The sequence below is a fragment of the Condylostylus longicornis genome, unplaced genomic scaffold, assembly GCF_029603195.1.
Source record: "Condylostylus longicornis isolate FDR11 unplaced genomic scaffold, ASM2960319v2 ptg000043l, whole genome shotgun sequence".
Classification (NCBI taxonomy): Eukaryota; Metazoa; Arthropoda; class Insecta; order Diptera; family Dolichopodidae; genus Condylostylus; species Condylostylus longicornis.
In genome coordinates this window covers 338,049-350,166 of record NW_026578012.1, presented here as the reverse complement: position 1 = coordinate 350,166, position 12,118 = coordinate 338,049, and the positions used below count along the sequence as shown (strand labels likewise).

Here is a 12,118-nt window from a genome sequence, read left to right as displayed (position 1 = left end):
GTATCAAATGCTCTCTCCAGATCCACTAAGCAAGCTGCAACACAACACCTGTTATTAATATATCTGTAGATATCTGATGAAAGTTTTGTCATAGCATGCGTGGTACTATGCATGTATCGAAATCCAAACTGATTATCCGGTATGATACACTTATCCTCAACTACTCTAATAATAATACGATTTACGAATGCTTCAAAAACTTTACTAATGTTTGGTAGTAAACTAATGGGTCTATAGTTATTGATTTCTGATGCACATTTACCAGGTTTTTTAATCATAACAACTTGGGCTTCCTTCCAAGCCTCCGGAAAGTAACAAAGATTTAAACAATTGTTAAAGATTATACAATATTTTTCTATTAATAGGTCTGGAATTTTTCTAAGAATTAAAGTAGGAATATTATCAGTACCGGATGAAGACTTATTTTTTAAATTGTGTAGTATATCCTTAATAATTTTAGGAGTTGCAAAAAAACCCGCAAGTCTTTGGTCTAAATTTGGCCCATCGGAGCGATTTAGATTACTAAACTTTAGCAATGTAATGTTATTTTCCTCATTATTTTGTATAAATGTATTGAAATTTTTAATAGTTTGTGAAATATTACGCTCTATTGGAGATATTCTACTTACAGTAGACTCATTTGTTTGAAATAAATGCGCTGCCATTGTATTTAAAATATCCTGTTCCTTTTCAATTACGTAATTATTATTAACACGCCTCAAATTAACAGTACTCAAGCCCGCCGTTCTTAAAAGTTGAGAATTCGAAGCAGGGATCAAATATTTTTCCGCCCTATTGGTAGTTTTTTTTCTGTACATTTTATTAATTTCAGCAAAAACGTTAAAATTTTTTTTCAGTGTAATATTTTTAATTCTATTTTCCCAAAATTTATTTGTGGATAAGCGTAAGTTTTGCTTAATTAATGAGTTAATATTGTTTAATAATGCATTTGTTCTTTGCATAACAGGGTCGCAGCTACTAACACTGAGCTTTAACAATTGAAATTTTGCGGATAGAATCTGACTTTTACATTTTCTTAATTTATTAATTAAATTATTACTATACATTTCAGAGCTATTAATATTGGTATTATATACAGGTATGGAGTATCGCATTGATGTGTGAATTATATTCTCAATTGTGTGTAGGGCATTATCTATCTCGGTTCTCGATAAATTTCTATTATTGGGTAAGTTACGTATATTAATATCCTCATTAACCAATGTTGAAATTCTGCTTTTAAATTTTTTCCAGTTTGCCTTTTTATAATTGAATGATCCCGACTCCATGGAGTCAGATACTTCAATTATCAAATCATCATTATCCAAAGTTATATCCGTACTAATAGCCAAATGATCACTATCATAAATGAGAGTTTCTAATTTACCTATGGCATCCGTTTTGAGTGCTAATCTTGGGTCAGCTAAAATGAGATCTAAAAAAGAATTATGTCTCGTGTATGAAGCCACATTAGACGCGTATAGTGCAATTTTGTATCTAACAGAATCATATTGTATTAAATTTTTTAGAAATTGGCCTCTACTATTGTGGCTAGTATTACCCCAAGCCTCATGTTTAGCATTCAAGTCCCCAGCAATAAGAAAATAATTTTCAGAACTAGTAACGTTCAGCAAATTAAGTAGGTCAATAAATTCATTTTGAAAAAAGGAACTGTTACGCTGAGATGCGTAAACAGAAGCTATAATAAGGTTTTTTCCGTTGGAAATAGAAATTTTTATCGCACAAGCTTCAAGGCACTTGAAGTTGCCGATAATGTTACTCTTAATTGTAGAAAATTTTATATTTTTTCTTATCAGCACGGCAGTGCCACCGCCTACAGTATTTTCAGGCCTATCAAATCTTACGATCCTGTAATCATTAAACAAAATTTTTTGTTTACTACTTAATTTTGTTTCGCATAGTGCCATTACGTCAGGCTTATTGATATTTAAAAAATCGAGCAAGGAAAGTTGTTTTGCAATAGATCTGCATGAATTAACATTTATTGATATGAATTTTAAATTTCTATGCTGATTTGGTTCACCCATGTAAGGTTTCAAATAAAAAATCGATTCTTTCAGCCTGAGTTGACAATTTATTTTCCAATTCTTTGTGACCCTGGCATAACAATGTTACATTTTTATTGAGTTCAGACAGTGAATTCATCATTCGACCTAAATTATTATTCATATCTACTGAAGGATCTGTGTTAACATAGTTATTGTTAATAATGTTAGTATCATAATTATTGCTAAATGGGTTAGAATTATTTGTAGCATTACCTAGTACGGCGCTGGAATATGATATTTTTGGATTTATAAAATTACTGACTTGACTAATTTTATTTAGTTGTTTTTGCTTACTCATTTGCTTATTTGACGTCATTATTTCGAATTTTTGTTTGTAAACAGGGCATTGCTTGTATGATGCAGGGTGACCAGCTGATTTACATAAAATGCAAAATAAATTTTCTGCTGGACCATTTTTGATTAAGTTGCAGTTGCTTGCTGTATGATCCTTCCCACATTTTACACAACGTGGTGTCATATTACAATTAAATGCAGAATGATTAAATCTCTGGCAGCGAGTACACTGAATTATAGGAGATTTTTTTAATTTTTCCCACTTAATGATCTGGTTGTCAATAGATTTTAGTTTTAGGAGATTGTTAATTTCACTTTGCGGTCCTACTTGAACTATAAAGAATGGTAACTTTTTATTTTCAAGAGTTGATTTTTTTGTTGTAAGTCGAATAACTTTATTTATGAACACATTTTCTACATTAAGATTCCTTAGGAAGTTAAAGATTTCTTCACTCTCATAGTCTCCATGTAAACCTTTTAAAACATAATTAGTTGGTTTTTCTTGCTTTGGAGTATAGGTATAACATTCTACTTCTGCAGACTTTAGTGCATCGCAAACGGTTTTGTGTTGAACATCGGTTTGTAAATACAATACATGTCGAAATTTACTTATAGATTTTATCAAAAAATTGTCAATTTTTAGTTGATCTTTTAATAACTTTTCAATAGCATTTATGTCTTTATCATTAATTTTAATTGGTGGAGCATTTTTTTGTTTTTTCATTTGCGGTGAATTATTTACCTTTTTTTGTGACTTGAAATTCTGTTTATTGTTGTTACTGAATGCTGTATTACTATCAGATGTAGTGGTTGCTTCAACATTTTCGTCCAAAGGGAGATTTTTTCTATTTTTATTTCTTTTGCGCAAGACTTGTATCCAGTCGTCATCGTTGTTGATAGTTGTACCTGGAATTGGTTCTGCTTCGTTCACAGGATTGTTTACAGTGTCGGTTTCCATATTAAGGATGTTAAAGCTGTTGTCAGATGCATCTATATTTTGCTTTAATAAGGAATTCACCTTTTTTTTCATTTGCTGCAACTCTCTTTTTAGATCAGCTTTATCTAACCTCAATTGTCTATTCTTCTTCAGTAAATTGGTGTTGGATGTTCTATTTTCTAGTTTCGTAGACATGGTTGTAATCTTAGTATGTAAATCAGTTTTAGTTTTGATTTTTTTATCAATCACATGTTTTAGAGCATTAATAGACGCTCCGACCATGCGGTCGATTGTTTTTTATTGCACTTTTTTTTTCTTTTTTTTTTTGGTTTTTTTTGTTTTTTCTTTTTGTTTTAATTATTAGTTTATATTCGCACTTTAAAATTTAATATAGCTAATTTGGTTCAATGTTTCTGTGTAAAATATAAATTATTTTGTGGAAATGATTATAATTATCAATTCACTATAAAGCACATCCGATTGCTTCAAAAGCCATCACATCACTCCCAAAAGGCTACGTATTTAGAACTAAATGTTTTTATATTAATTTATTGCATATTTTTAGGATGAAAAAAAAAACTGAAAGAGGCAATAACATAATTAATTGTCAAATTTCACGGTTGAGCTAGTATACTTATATACTTTTATAGAAATTTGTAAAACCTTGCATTTTCGGGAATATAAGGTAACAAAACTTCATATTTTACTAAATAATTTGGAAGAAAGGGAGGTGGAAAAAAATTTCTTCTAATGATTATTAATATCTAAAAACAGCTAAAATTTCAGAATCATGCAACTAATCGTGTTAAGGAAAAATCAGCGGTAAATTTCTACTTTTCTGCAAAATTTGTGTCTTTGATATAATAAATAGTCAATAAAATAGCATTTTTAGGACTTTGAAATGAAGGCATATTGACAAACATTATTATTTGAGGCGCTACAGCTTTTAAATGGGACTAGATAGGAGCAGACGCATTGTAGATATACCATATACGGATAATGGCTATCTCAAAAACGAGATGTTATTGGTAAACAGAAGAAAATTAGTCACCGTATCATACATATATGCATATTGATTATAGACGAACACATTATAAACTAAAAAATATATGATTTTCACACATCCAATTCTGCTTATATAACAAAGAAGAATGTTATATGTACTTACATATATTTAAATTTATTTATTAAAATTGTTTTTCATAATGTTTTTGCAGACATAACATAATTATAAATGTTATTTTTAATATTTTATAATTTTTGATTCAAATTATTTAATAAATAAATTGTCAAAATATTTATGAATAAAGAATTTTTAAAATTTTTAGGTCGTTTTCTTATATATTTGCTGTCAATCAATTTTTGTGGGGATAATTTAATCATAATCATAATATTTATATTTCAAAAATTATGTACATATATTTTACAAATGTTGCAATGTTATACGAGTACAATAAAATTATCTAGTATTTTATGAATAAAATTCAATTTTTTTGTAATATGAAATATTAGTTACAATCTGTATATACATCCAAACATGTGTTATATACTAGTATCTACTACGTAGTAGTACATTTGTTACAGATGTTTTTTTAAAAAATTTATGATTTGTTCTTTTAAATTTTCTTGGTATTGTGATTATAATTTTTATTTATGTATTTGATCGTAAAAAAAAAAATAAATATATTTTATATTAAAGACATATGTATATAATGTAGAGAAAAATATGTTACAAATATTATGTGAATATATTATTTTGTATTATTCCTGATATTTATGTACATACAATATTTGTTTATATGAAAGCATAATATGCTTATTTGAATTTGCTTAGAATGCAGTTCTGGGAAATTATATTAATACTATATACGTATATTAGTCGGATCGTCTCATTTATATAGGAGTTTCTTTAAGAAAAATTTTTGGGAATTCCTATTTTCGAATTGTATATTCAATATTAAGACAACATATTTAAAATAATTTTGATCTTTGTAGATTGTAGAATGAGGCGATGATACACCGCCACCTAAAAATATATATTGTGCTCCACAGTGTCCCACCTGGAGCACATCCTCGAGACTCACACTTTTGATGAATTCGAGTAATTTTTCCTTTTTCAGTGTCTTCAGTACATTCTATTTTTTTAGTAATCAAGGTGATTTTAAATAATATAAATTTTAGATGTAAGTTTTAAAAATTAATATTTAATCTTAGTAAATTTTAAAATTTATTCGAATTTTTACCGAAATCAATTAAAGTTTAAACTAAAAAATGAAACTAAAATTATGTAAAAATTTAGCACTAATGTTTTATATAAAATTGAAACGAAGGTAGTTGGCAAAAACGAAGCCTGGGACTTTATTATTTAATTAGATTTTCGAAAAATGATTTTCATATTTGCAGAAATGGAAAGCTAGTACTACCTTACCATTTTCTTCAAGTACGAAAATTATTTCACGAAAATCGAATTTAATAGTAAGGCTCCTGCATAAGTGTCAATTGTGCAATTATAAAATTACGCGTCCTATTCAATAGATGCTCTAGCGGAGCATTTGATTAGTATGTATAAAAAATTGCTCCCAATCTATATAATTATTATTGCAAATTTCATTCTTAAGCAATTATTTACGTCCTGCTGCTCCTTATATTATATACAAGTCACAATTTCCCAAATGGTTAACTTTATACGCGCAAATATATTTATATTAAGAAATAAATTGTGTTGTTTTAAATATACATATATATATATATTTGAATATTTATGTATAAATTTCTTAAAAAATGTTCATATATGTATACAATATACTTTATGGTCATAAAGAAAATAGCACCGTTTTTATTTCAATTTATATAACAAAATTGTAAATTATTTACTTTCTTTTTATTCTTCTTATACTTATATATACCCACTATTATATTCCTTCCATTTTATTATTTATTTTGTTGTATAACAATATACTATATATAAAAAACAAAATATATAAGGTGGATTTCACAAAAGGATATAGTACATTATAATATCCTTTTTATTTTTATTTTACTCATAGTGATTTTTATATATAATATTTTTATATTTTATTGTTTATTTCATTTTATATAGTATAATATTATATTATTCTTTTGTTATTATTATCAGGAGGTATTATTGGGACTATTCTTCATTTAAAATTTCAAACTTTTTTTTAAAAAAATTATATATTTTCAAAATAAAAGAGATGATCAATAAAGAAATGTAATAGAAGGACATTATAGTATATTATGTAGTATTACGAATCATATAATTCATTTTTCAATAGTTTCTATCTATAAAATTAATTTTGTCTGACCTTGTATAATAAATAAAATTATTACAACTGATAAAATTATCACAATAGACCGATTTAATTTGTATATGTAAAGGTATACGTAATGTATATAGGTGTATTTTATTATTAATTATACATTTTGACAAAAATGTTGTTTAAAGCATTTAAAATTAATTTTACGAAATATGTTTGATTTTCTCCATTATGTTAGTCCAAGGAAATTGGGATGATCTGGCAGGAATTTAATGATGCTGAAGTTATTAAAATTTTTTTCATAATTTATTATAAATAATCGAGAAATATTATAAGAATTTTAATTTTTGTTTTTTCGATAAAATTTTAACAATTTTCTTCACATTAAATATTTGAAGAATAAGGGCCAAATTCTGTCTATTTCGTCTTCAAAATCTTATTTCTTATACACTTTCAATTCGAAATTTTACATTGTTCTAATGGATATTTCATTTTTTCAATAAGAATACTCATTTTTTTTAATTGGATTTTTTCATTTTTCTCAAATTCACCCTCACCCTCATCAAAAAAAATAATTAAATTTTATATACATTTTAGTAAAATATGAGATACGCAATACAAAATAATTCTTCTCACTCGAAATTTACATATTATACAAATATATGATAGTTACTCACTTTCTACTCACTTGGTGAGTAATATAATGAGAAACACAACCAGTGTCTTAAATAATAATTTACAATTTTTTTTTTTTCAATACTAAATTATCGTTTACAACTTCGACATTTTAATAAAATCTATACTTTGAATTTCATTTATAATTTTAAGATTTTCATAAAATTTATTTAATATTTTATTCAAAAATTTGATTTGCATTCGTATATACATATATGTGAAGTAGCAAATATAATTTTTTATGACTTAAAGCTTTCAGGATCAACTCAATATATAGTTTAGAATTTAAATAAAAAATTGATATTGTTTTTTTTTTTTCATTTCATTTGCTTACTACATATCCATTTCTTTAGTAGATAAATAACAATAAAGAAACAAAGAGGCAAGGGAAAATCAATAAAAATGAATTGAGTTCTTTTTACAGGAATGATGTATAGGTTACGTTCCAACGAATATTCCAAATACATTATTGATGTCTTTAAATAAAGTTGTTGTTCTTTTTTAAATTGAATTTATTGATTTCTCTTTTCAATTATCTTAAAAATTTACTCGGCGCTTATAAATAAAAGTTTTATTTTAAAACGATGAATAAGTGTTGAAACGTAGTTATTTTCCAATGTGGCTGTATAGGATGTAAATTTTGCTTTAGAATTTTTTTTCAATCCAATTATTTAAAGAATGCTTTTGTGTATATAAGAGTTATGAGTAAAAACTATTCATATAGTATTTTTTTTTTTGAAAAGTTCTTGTATAAGTATAGATTATTCACGCTTAAAAATAATAGTATTTTGTTAGAAACTATAATTTATGAGTAGTACACTTTTGAATTCTTTTAAATCAATTTCAATAGGAGGCTATTAAGAGCTACTTAAAGTTCTGAGTATGCATTTTATTTCTATTTACACTTTTATATAATTAAAATTTATAACTTTTGTACATACATATATACTGATTTAAATTTTTTTCTATTGAGATTTTATAATTTAAACAACAAAGGAGAACTTAAAATATTTTATTTAAGAGATTTTCAGTAAAATTTTAAAAATTTTTAGTCCTTAAGTGCCAATTATTTTAATTCAAGACTACATTCAGTATAGTGTGTTCTCGAAAATATAATTGGCGTTATTAAAATTTTAAATTGTAAAAATTACTAAGGTTAATATTATTTAAATTACGGTTTTTATTTTTTTATATTCCATAAATATTCTGTAATCTTTATCTGTAAGTGTTCAATAACTGGTTTAGAAAAGAAAGTTTAGTTTTCAAAGAGCGTTGGTTACATAATTATGGTTTACAATTGAATTTTTTCAATTTTTCTTATTTAACTTTTTGAAATTTTCATCTTAAAATAAAATGTGAATAAATGGTGTCTAAAATTTTGTGTAAGTTTTGCAAAAACATGAAAAAATTCTCACTTAAAAGTAATATTATATCGGCTATGATATCAATTTACTCATTTTCCTTTAACTCGATGAGTGAAAAAGTGAGTAAATTTCGAAAATTTTTAAAAATATTAAAAAAAAAATTTGTATTGAAAATTTCAAAAAACCATGAATTTATTATAAAAGTATTTTTTTAATATTTTTTTAACCGAACTTATTATACAATGAGCTAGGTCAGGGATGGGGAACCTTTTCTCTATATAAGGCCAAATTTTAGTCAATGCAAAGTCAATCAGGCCGCAAAGTTTAAAAAAAGTCCAAAGGTTATAAATTTTTGCTTTGTGTAGGTTGATGAAAACAAAATTATGTCAGAATATAAAAAATAACATAAAACAGTTTATTTCATAAATAAAAATAGATAAGTAAGTATGTACATTATTAATAAAATAATATGGTTCATTATTTCAATGACTTTGCTGTGATTGAATATTATTGAAAAAGTTTACTAGCGTGGCATACAATTATTCTGAAAGAAGCCCGGACATAGGATTCAAATATTAATATGGGTTTGTTTTCAAACAAATATGTATGTAAATTTTGAATTCAAACGTTGTTAGAAATTTCATGGCTTTGAATTTTCCAATTTTTAGTTTTCAAATTTGAAAGTTTATGTGCACGGTTTATTTTTCTAAATGTTTGATTTGTTTTCGAAAATTTGGCAGCAAAATTTTAATTTTTAAGAAATATAAGAAATAAATTTTTTTAAGGACAAAGGCCACTAAAAAACAGTTAAAAGGCCGCATGCGGCCTTAAGGCCGCAGGTTCCCCATGCCTGAGCTAGGTTATGTGTTCTTCCCGAATGCTATAGGGAAGCGTAAATGAACTATTTTTAGAGAGATATCTGTCGATCTGTCTGCCGCTCTTTCTGTCAGTTTGTCTATTCAAATCAGTATTCAAGTTCGGCTTAACCGATTTTGATGAAATTTTATATATATGTGATTTTATTTTGAGGGTGAAACGGTTTGCTAAACTTTTAGGATATGGCAGATTTCGGGAACAGGATCTTTATTATACGGGCCGATTACAAATTTTTAATTATACTTTTAAGAAGATACTAAATTAATATCCTTGAAATTTAATATTTGAATTCAAAATGAAATAAAAGTGAATTTACAGTTTTTTGGGTGCTTGGAAACTGAACATTTACTAGGGTCCGATTTTGAAATTTTTACCATATTTATTGGAGTTAATTGGTAGAATCTTTTGAAATTTAATATTTGGGTTTTGTTTGGTACCTAAAGTAACTGATGAATTCAAAGAATTCGGAAAGCACAAATCGAAATTTTACTAAGGGCTAAATTTAAATTTTTCTAGCTATGTTAACTAAAAGCTTATTAGTGTCTTTAAAATTGTAAAGAAGTGCAATATTTTTGCTAAACTAAACAATATACCTTGTGGTCGGTTATGTGCTGACCACATTAGATTTTGTTTTCAATATAATTATACAAATTTGTTTATTAAAAAATTTATTTTAATATTTTTAATTGAGATAATATGGTAAATAATTGACATATATGAAAAATGGTACAAAAGCAAAAATTCATTTTTAAATTTTCAAATAAATTAAATTTTTTAAATATTTTCTCCTTCGATATTTTATAACTCTCTTTAATCAATTAATTTATTTGTAACTTTTAATAATTTTTTTTTGTTGACAATTTATAAGAGACTTAATAAATACTTATTTAATTCATGTTAATCATTTATATAAATCACTTAAACTTGTATGCTTATATGAGCAAAATTCGGAAAAGAGAAAAAGATGAAGAGTGTATTGCAAGAAGCAAATTATGTAAAAGAAAAGAGATGAAGAAAAAAGGGTATAAAATAATGTGTGTATTTTTATTTAATCCTTTTGTACATAAATCTTTTCTTTTTTTTTCTTTTCTTATTTTCTTTTTTATTATTAAATGTTATTTCCATAGCATATCATTTTTTTTTCTTAAATGCTCATTTATTATATTATCACGTTTGAAGTCCTTGAAATCGCATCAGAGAACAAGTATTAATTTTCAGTTTTTTTTTTTTCATTATTATTTTATTTATATTTTTATATACGTTTTTTCATATTTTAACAGAAAAATATTGTATTTTACACTTTTACGTCATATGTACTTGAATAAACACAGATATACACACAAGCAATTTTTCCTGTAAAACCACAATCAATATTCCATATAAATGTACAAAGTATGGTGCATGTTAAAGAAGGGAAGAAGACAAAAAAAAAATATCATATCCTTTTTTGTTTCCTTAACTAAATATGTATGTATTATATATTTATATATATAAAACCAAAAAAAAAAAACACGAGAATCAAACACTATTGTTAAAGAATGGAAAAAAAAGACGCAGATATGAAATATAACTTGAGCTTCGAAAAGAGAGATTCTTTCTTTCAGTACAAGGATTAATGATTATTTCATATTTATATTTTAAAGAAAGAAAATATTTCATAAATTCTTTTTTTTTTTTTTATTTTTCACAGTTAAAGATAATGTGAATCCATAATAATTTTATCAACAATAATAAAAACATAGATTTATTTTTCTATTATATTAAATAATAGTAAAATTTTGCATATATTTAAATCATAAAAGATTATTCAGTTGGTGTCATGCGTGCATACAAAAAAAAATTATTATTAACTCTGTTACCTGTTTCTGAATGTCAATATTGAAATGTATTTCAATTTTATTAAATGCTAAGTAGTGAGAATGATTTAATGAAAAAAGACTTATAAGAAATGATAAAGTGTTGTAGTTATTTGAAAATTTAACTAAATAGATAATAATTGTTTTGGTCGGATTTAAGAGTAATTTTACGTTTAATCTACGAGCATGTCTTTAAATTTAGAAAGAGAAAACGCACATTCTTCAGTACATACCCGAGAATTTTAAACTTTTGAGCTAACAAATTCAATACTCCATTTGAATAATAGAGATAGTTAAACGAAAAAGAGAGGCGATTCAAGAGTCATTTCTCTTCACTCTGTCACTCTGTGATACCCGTACGAATTTGTTATCCTAAGTGCGAATAAATTTGCCATAACTGACTATGGAACAGACTATGACTTTAAGCTGCCGTATTACCATATTAATTTATGCAAAATTTCAGTACAATGTGTTTTTCAAAATACTGTGTGTGTGCCAAACTGCTATTGAAGTTGTATGGCAGCTACCAGAAAGAGTCAAGCAATTTTAACGAATTTTATCAAACACATTGGCCCTACTAATATATTAGATTGTGTGAAATTTCAATATCACAGCTTTTATAATTTCTGAGATATAGCCAAATAACTTTTGAAGTTGTATGGCAGGTACCAGAAGGAGCCAAGTAATTTCAACGACTTTTATCAAAAACATTAGTCCAACTAATATATTTGCTTGTGTGAAATTTCAACACCATGGCTTTTATAGTTTC

General features: G+C 25.7%; 1 protein-coding gene across 2 annotated transcripts in view; it reads right to left on the bottom strand.

Moving 5' to 3' along the window:
• LOC129610081 (uncharacterized) overlaps positions 1-12,118 on the bottom strand; it is a 146,178-nt gene that overhangs the window by 13,482 nt on the left and 120,578 nt on the right. The window lies entirely within an intron of this gene.